Below are 6792 nucleotides of genomic sequence, written 5' to 3'. Positions count from 1 at the left end.
GACAAACCACCTGTTGCATCACCATTAGTCCCTTTGGAGCTAGTAATGTACCAAGTGTAACCTCATCATCTTACCCATATAAAAATAGATCTAAAATATTTCCATGACAAAAGCATCCCAGTGAGATGTGAGAAGACAAAATGTCAGGAAAAAGACTTTCAATGTGTCATCCTTATCTTTGTTAGGTACCATAAATCAAGTTGCAGGGTTTTGAGGGAGATATATAAAGAGAGAGATAAACTCACTCTTTACCAAAGACTGCATTATTATTCTCATCTTTTATAGGATCAGTAGAAAGACTTTTTAGCCTCAAACCCCCAAGTATCCATGCATATAAATCAGATCTCAGGGAGAAGAATCCCAGTTTAGTCTTTTTAATGTACTTTTTAAATGGAGGAATTTTTAATCATGAAAACCCCTGACTGCATTGTACCTATTATGTAGATTATGAGAATTAGTTCTGAGTTTTTCCCCCTAAATTAGCACTTTATAGCTAGGTAGAATAAAGAAGCTCCATGAGGTTCTTGTGTAAACATGACTTCTATGGTTCTGGTGGGTTTTCTGGGCTGTATGGTCATGGAAAACCCACCAGAACCAGTTGAATCTGGCCATGAAAGCCTTTCGACAATGACTTCTATGGTTATAGAACCATAGCCCTAGATTACCATCCTGCGAACCTTTTGTTGGACCAGCATTCATGCGGCTGGCCCGGGTGGTGTGAGCCCCGGACCTACCGTTTGCATAGTGGGGTGTCCATTATCATAGGTTTTTACTATCACTACCACCAACCCCACTGGGAGCCGCGGTGGCCATAGTACCATCCCTCATTGTGACTTGGCACCCCGACTTGCAATTTCCTCCCTTCCAACTTCCTGTTTATTGTCTCGATTAGTTTGTATAAATTATATTTGATAGGAAGGGTGGATAGCTATTAGAATTGAATTTGTATTAATTGTGGGCAGGTTATCAGAATTTGAATTGTATTTATTTTTGGCTTAACCGACCTGTCTCTTAGATTGAGGTTTTTAGATTAGATTAGATTTAGGTTGATAGGGTAGGTGTAGCTTAATTAATTGTGTTAGGTATTATTCTGTAGAGTATTAGCCAGGCTTTTTAGGCAAGGGGGAGGGTGGCAGAGTTAGTCTCTGGAACCAGCAGAGAAGAGGAGCAGTGGAGGACAGCAGTGGGCCAGAAAGGGCTGAGGAGCTTGACAGAGGGCTTTTCTCAAAGCCACATCTTTTAAACAGTGTATTTTAAACAGGGGGTTTCTCTTTTTTTCTCCTTGTCCTAGGGCTGCTGATTGGGGGCCGCTGGAAGGGTGGGGGCTTCTCACATTTGTAAATCTTTTCAGTTAGTGCCGAAGGGTGGGCCACATTTTTAAAACTTTTCAGTTAGTCTCTGGAACCAGCAGAGAAGAGGAGCAGTGGAGGACAGCAGTGGGCCAGAAAGGGCTGAGGAGCTTGACAGAGTGGGCTTCTTCTTAAAGCCACATCTTTTAAACAGTGTATTTTGCCAGGGGGCTTCTCTTTTCTCCCTTGTCCCAGGGGGCTGCCGGATTACAGGAAGCTGCTGGGAAGGGTGGGGCTTCTCACATTTGTAAATCTTTTCAGTTAGTGCTGAAGGGGTGGGGCTTCTCACATTTTTAAATCTTTTCAGTTAGTCTCTGAAACCAAGCGGTTTCCAGTTAGTCTCTGGAACCATGCCTAATGGCGCACAGAGGTGTTTCTACTAAATAAAAACATATTTTAAGGGATAGTAGAAGGTATAGAAACCTTAAGAGTGGGAGGCACTAATTAAAAAATTAGCATTTGAATATCTAAACAAAATTAGATATGATGATGGTAGCCAGCAGGGGGATAGGGGCTTTCCAGTGTTTTGCACTGAAAGTGTCGCGATGTGGGCGACTCCCACCTGCCACTAGGGCAGAAGTCGTGGGTGTGCCCTCGCTGCAATGGTAGTTCCTGGCACCAAGGAACATGTGCGTTCTCTGAAGCCAAGGTGGCATGACCTGGAGAAGCTGAGAGAGGCAGGAGAGAGGGCAACAAACGAGGCTTTCGGGGACCTAGCAGCCAGGTCCCATCTCCCAAGGTGACATCTCTTCCAGATGTCATGGAGAACTTAGAGTCTGGGTGACGGAGGGTGCCAGTCTGAGGTGGTGGAAGATGCTCCCTTAGATGGGACCCCTTCCTTAGCTGGTGGTCAGATATCCTCTCAAGACTGAGGATACCCCTCGGGAGGTGTGGGGGCTCCTTGTAGCGGGTGATCTCGGGATCACAGGGAATATAGAGAGTTGGGTTTGTGACAGGCATGATGACCGCGATGCTGGTGACTTGCCTGCCTGGTGCGAAGGTTAGCGGATGTCACGCCGTCTAGATAGGCTGTTGTGGACAGTGCTGGGGTGGAGTCGAAGCAGTTGTGGTCCACATTGGTACTAATGACATTGGGAAATGTAGCCGGAGGTTCTGGAAGCTTAAATTTAGGGCTGCTAGGAAAAAGGTTAAAATCCAGGACTCCCCAAGGTGGCGACATTTCTCCTCGAAATGCTACCTGTTCCATCGCAAGCAAGAGAGGGAGAGCTTTCAGTGCAAGCCGGAGATACAGTGGTCTCAGCAATGCGCGCGATGAGAAGGTGGTGTAAGGGGTAGAGGGTTTCAGCTTTGTCAGGAACTGGGGAACCTTTTGGGATAAGGGCAGGCCTAAAATACAAAAAAGGGACGGGCTTCATCTTAACCGCTAAAGAGGAACCAGGCTGGCTGGCCAACGCTAAAAAGGTGGCAGAACAGCTTTTAAACTGATCCTTGGGGAAAGCCGACAGGAGCTGAGGTGCAGGTGACTTCGGTTCTGAATTACCAGGAGTCCATGGGGATGCAGACACAGAGAGAGGTTTTTTCTAAATCAACCACATACAAGCTTGAGGAGCATAGCAAGTGTCGGATAAAGTGATGAGTGTTCGCTACAAAAAGGCTAGAGGGCAAGTTCAACACATAAACTCCCAGGTTAAGGCGACACAGAGACAGAGAGCATACAAGTGTCTCTATGCTAATAGTGTAGAAGCGCATTCACCTAAAATGGGGGAGCTGGAGTACAGAGTTTTGAAGGAGGACATTGATATAGTGGGCATCACAGAGACATGGTGGAATGAGGAGAACCAGTGGGATGCTGTTATCCCAGGTTACAGGTTCTACAGGAAGGATAGGACAGGGCGATTGGGGTGGGTGGCCTTCTACATCAGCAAGCAGAGCATAGTGTCACATAAAATAGACAATGCAGGGGAGCTGATTCCTCTTACAGAAGCACTGTGGATATCAATACCAGGGGTGAAGCAAAGTTTAACATTAGGAATATATTATCGTCCCCCTGACCAAAGTGCACAAGAGGATTCTGAGATGGAAAAAAGAAATTCAGGAGAGGCTTCAACAAAAGCAAAATGTCGTGCGGGTAATGGGCTTTATTTTAACTATCCCCACATAAATTGGAAAAATGCATGTTCAGGTCATAGTAAGGAGAGAACATTCCTGGATATGCTAAATGACTGTGGCTTTAGGAGCAGATGGTTGTAGAACCAACCAGGGAGATGTGGATCCTAGATCTAATTCTATGTGGGACCCAGGGACCTGGTGCGGGAAGTCAGTGTTGTTGGAGCCGACAGGGAACAGAGCTGCAATTACACAATGCTGTCAGATTCAGTATCTCTGCATGCTTAATCAAGTGACAACTACTAATGTAGTTAAGACTTTGCCTTCAGAAAGGGAAATTTCTAAAGATGAGGGGATAGTGCGCAGGGAAGCTGAAAGGGAAAATCAAGAGAGTCAAAACTGTCCAAGCTGCGCTTGGAGGTTATTTAAAAAAACACAGTCTTAAAAGCTCAGCTGGAATGTGTTCCGTGATGAGGGTTAGGAAAGGCAGCCACTTCAGTCCAAAAGAAAGCCACCTCATGGTTAACAAGGAGAGGTTGAGGTAATTATTAGCAAAAAAAAGATGTCTTTTAGAAAAATGGAAGTCCAACTTAACTGATGAAGAATACCAGAGAGAACACAAATGGTGGCAAAAGAGAAGCAAGTTAGCTGTAAGGGAGGCAAAAAAGGATTATGAGGAACGCATGGCTGCGAACATCAAGACTAGCAACAAACAGTTCTTCAAGTACATCAAAAGCAGGAAGCCAGCTAGGGAAGCGGTAGGTCCGTTAGATGATGAAGGAACAAAAGGTGTGCTAAAAGGTGACAGGGAGATTGCAGAGAAGCTGAATGAATTCTTTGCATCTGTCTTCACCCAAGAGGAGGTGAGGAAAATTCCTGCACCTGAACCAAGCTTCTTAGGAGGTGAATCCGAGGAACTAGCAAAGTTAGTGGTAGACAAGGAAGAAGTTCTGGCAGCCATTGATAAACTAAATGCTACCAAATCCCCTGGCCCAGATTGCATTCATCCAAGAGTTCTTAAAGAGCTCAAGCATGAAATTGCTGATGTTCTCACATTAATATGCAACTTATCCCTGAAATCAGGCTCCATCCCTGAAGACTGGAAGATGGCCAATGTCACACCAATCTTTAAGAAAGGGTCTAGGGGGGACCCGGGAAATTACAGGCCAGTCAGTTTGACATCTGTTCCTGGTAAATTAGTAGAATCTATCATTAAAGATAAAATTATTAAACATGTAGAAAAGCAAGACCTGCTGAGGAAGAGTCAGCATGGCTTTTGTAGAGGCAAGTCCTGTCTTACAAACTTACTAGAGTTCTTTGAGGGTGTAAACAGACATGTGGATAAGGGGGAACCAGTGGACATTGTCTACTTGGATTTCCAAAAGGCTTTTGACAAAGTTCCTCACCAGAGACTGTTGAGAAAACTCAGCAATGAAGGAATAAGAGGGGAAGTCCTCCTATGGATTAAAAACTGGTTGAGGAACAGGAAACAAAGGGTGGGTATAAATGGGAAGTTCTCACAATGGAGAGATGTAGGGAGTGGTGTCCCCCCAAGGATCCGTTTTGGGACCAGTGCTCTTTAACTTATTCATAAATGACCTGGAAGTAGGGGTGGGTAGTGTGGTGGCCAAGTTTGCAGATGATACCAAATTATGTAGGGTGGTAAGAACCACAAAGGATTGCGAAGAGCTCCAAGCGGACCTTGATAAATTAGGTGAGTGGGCTAAGAAATGGCAAATGCAGTTCAATGTAGCAAAATGCAAAGTGATGCACATAGGGGCAAAAAATCCAAACTTCACATACATAAGGGTCAGTGCTATCAGTCACAGACCAGGAAAGGGATTTGGGCGTCTTAGTTGATAGTTCCATGGGAATGTCAACTCAATGCATGGCAGCTTTGAAAAAGGCAAACTCTATGCTGGGGATCATTAGGAAAGGAGTTGATAATAAAACTACAAGGATTGTCATGCCCTTATATAAAGCCGTGGTGCGACCGCACTTGGAGTACTGTGTTCAGTTCTGGTCGCCACATCTCAAAAAGGATATCGAAGAGACAGAAAAAGCGCAGAGAAGGGCAACGAGGATGATTGAGGGACTGCAGCACCTTCCTTATGAGGAAAGGCTGCAGCGTTTGGGACTCTTTAGTTTGGAGAGGAAGCGTCTGAGGGGGGATATGATCGAAGTCTACAAAATTATGCATGGGGTAGAAAATGTTGACAGAGAGAAATTTTTCTCTCTTTCTCACAATACTAGAACCAGGGGGCATACATTGAAAATGCCGGGGGGAAGAATTAGAACTAATAAAAGGAAACACTTCTTCATGCAACGTGTGATTGGTGTTTGGAATCTGCTGCCACAGGAGGTGGTGATGGCCACTAACCTGGATAGCTTTAAAAAGGGGTTGGACAGATTTATGGAGGAGAAGTCGATTTATGGCTACCAATCTTGATCCTCCTTGATCTCAGATTGCAAATGCCTTAGCAGACCAGGTGCTCAGGAGCAGCAGCCGCAGAAGGCCATTGCTTTCACCTCCTGCATGAGAGCTCCCAAAGGCACCTGGTGGGCCACTGCGAGTAGCAGAATGCTGGACTAGATGGACTCTGGTCTGATACAGCAGGCTAGTTCTTATGTTCTTAAGTAAGGAGAGAAACCAAAAGCTGTTTACAATTGTTCAATAATACCAACAAACAAACAATGGTGTGCGATGTGAAGCAGTGACAAACAGGAAAACGCACCGCACCACACACAGGCTCAGGCACAGATACATCAAAAGGATATTAATGACAAAGTCATTAGGCTCATTCACTATAACAATTATAGGCTCATTCACTAGATCTACCAGACCACGGCCACACAGCCTGGAAAACCTACCACAACCAGTTTCTCTGTGATACACCTCTGCAGATGCCAGCCACAGATGCAGGCGAAACATTAGGAACAAGATCTACCAGACCACGGCCACACAGCCCAGAAAACCCACAACAACCAGTTTCTCTGGGATACACCTCTGAAGATGCCAGCCACAGATGCTGGTGAAACGTTAGGAACAAGATCTACCAGACCAAGGCCGCACAGTCTGGAAAACCCACCACAACCAGAAGTAGGGGGAATGTTTAGGTGAGGCCATCACCTTGTGAATACCCACTGCAAGGACAACAATTAAAGAGTGAATGACCCATTACATTAACAGAAATCCAGGTACAAAAGTCCCCCAAATGAACTGTTATTTTCCTCACCAACAGAAACCACTGAAAAGAGCTCTAAGTCTCAGGAAGTAGGAGAAATCCTTCAGCCCCCCTCCCACCATCCTCCAGACTCCCCAAAACACCATCCAGTCAAAAGATGCTGGACTCCAACCTGCCCAGAACTCATACCT

General features: G+C 45.3%; 1 protein-coding gene across 1 annotated transcript in view; it reads right to left on the bottom strand.

Moving 5' to 3' along the window:
* Positions 1-4593: 4593 nt before the first annotated feature.
* Positions 4594-6792, bottom strand: part of LOC125442872 (polypeptide N-acetylgalactosaminyltransferase 9-like) — a 53175-nt gene continuing 50976 nt past the window's right edge. The window contains exon 3 of the mRNA XM_048514642.1: positions 4594-4604. The gene's annotated coding sequence lies outside the window, so the exon portion shown is untranslated. The remainder of the gene's footprint in view (positions 4605-6792) is intronic.

The sequence above is a fragment of the Sphaerodactylus townsendi genome, linkage group LG13 (genome assembly GCF_021028975.2).
Source record: "Sphaerodactylus townsendi isolate TG3544 linkage group LG13, MPM_Stown_v2.3, whole genome shotgun sequence".
Taxonomy (NCBI): domain Eukaryota; kingdom Metazoa; phylum Chordata; class Lepidosauria; order Squamata; family Sphaerodactylidae; genus Sphaerodactylus; species Sphaerodactylus townsendi.
This window is presented reverse-complemented; position numbering and strand designations above follow the sequence as displayed.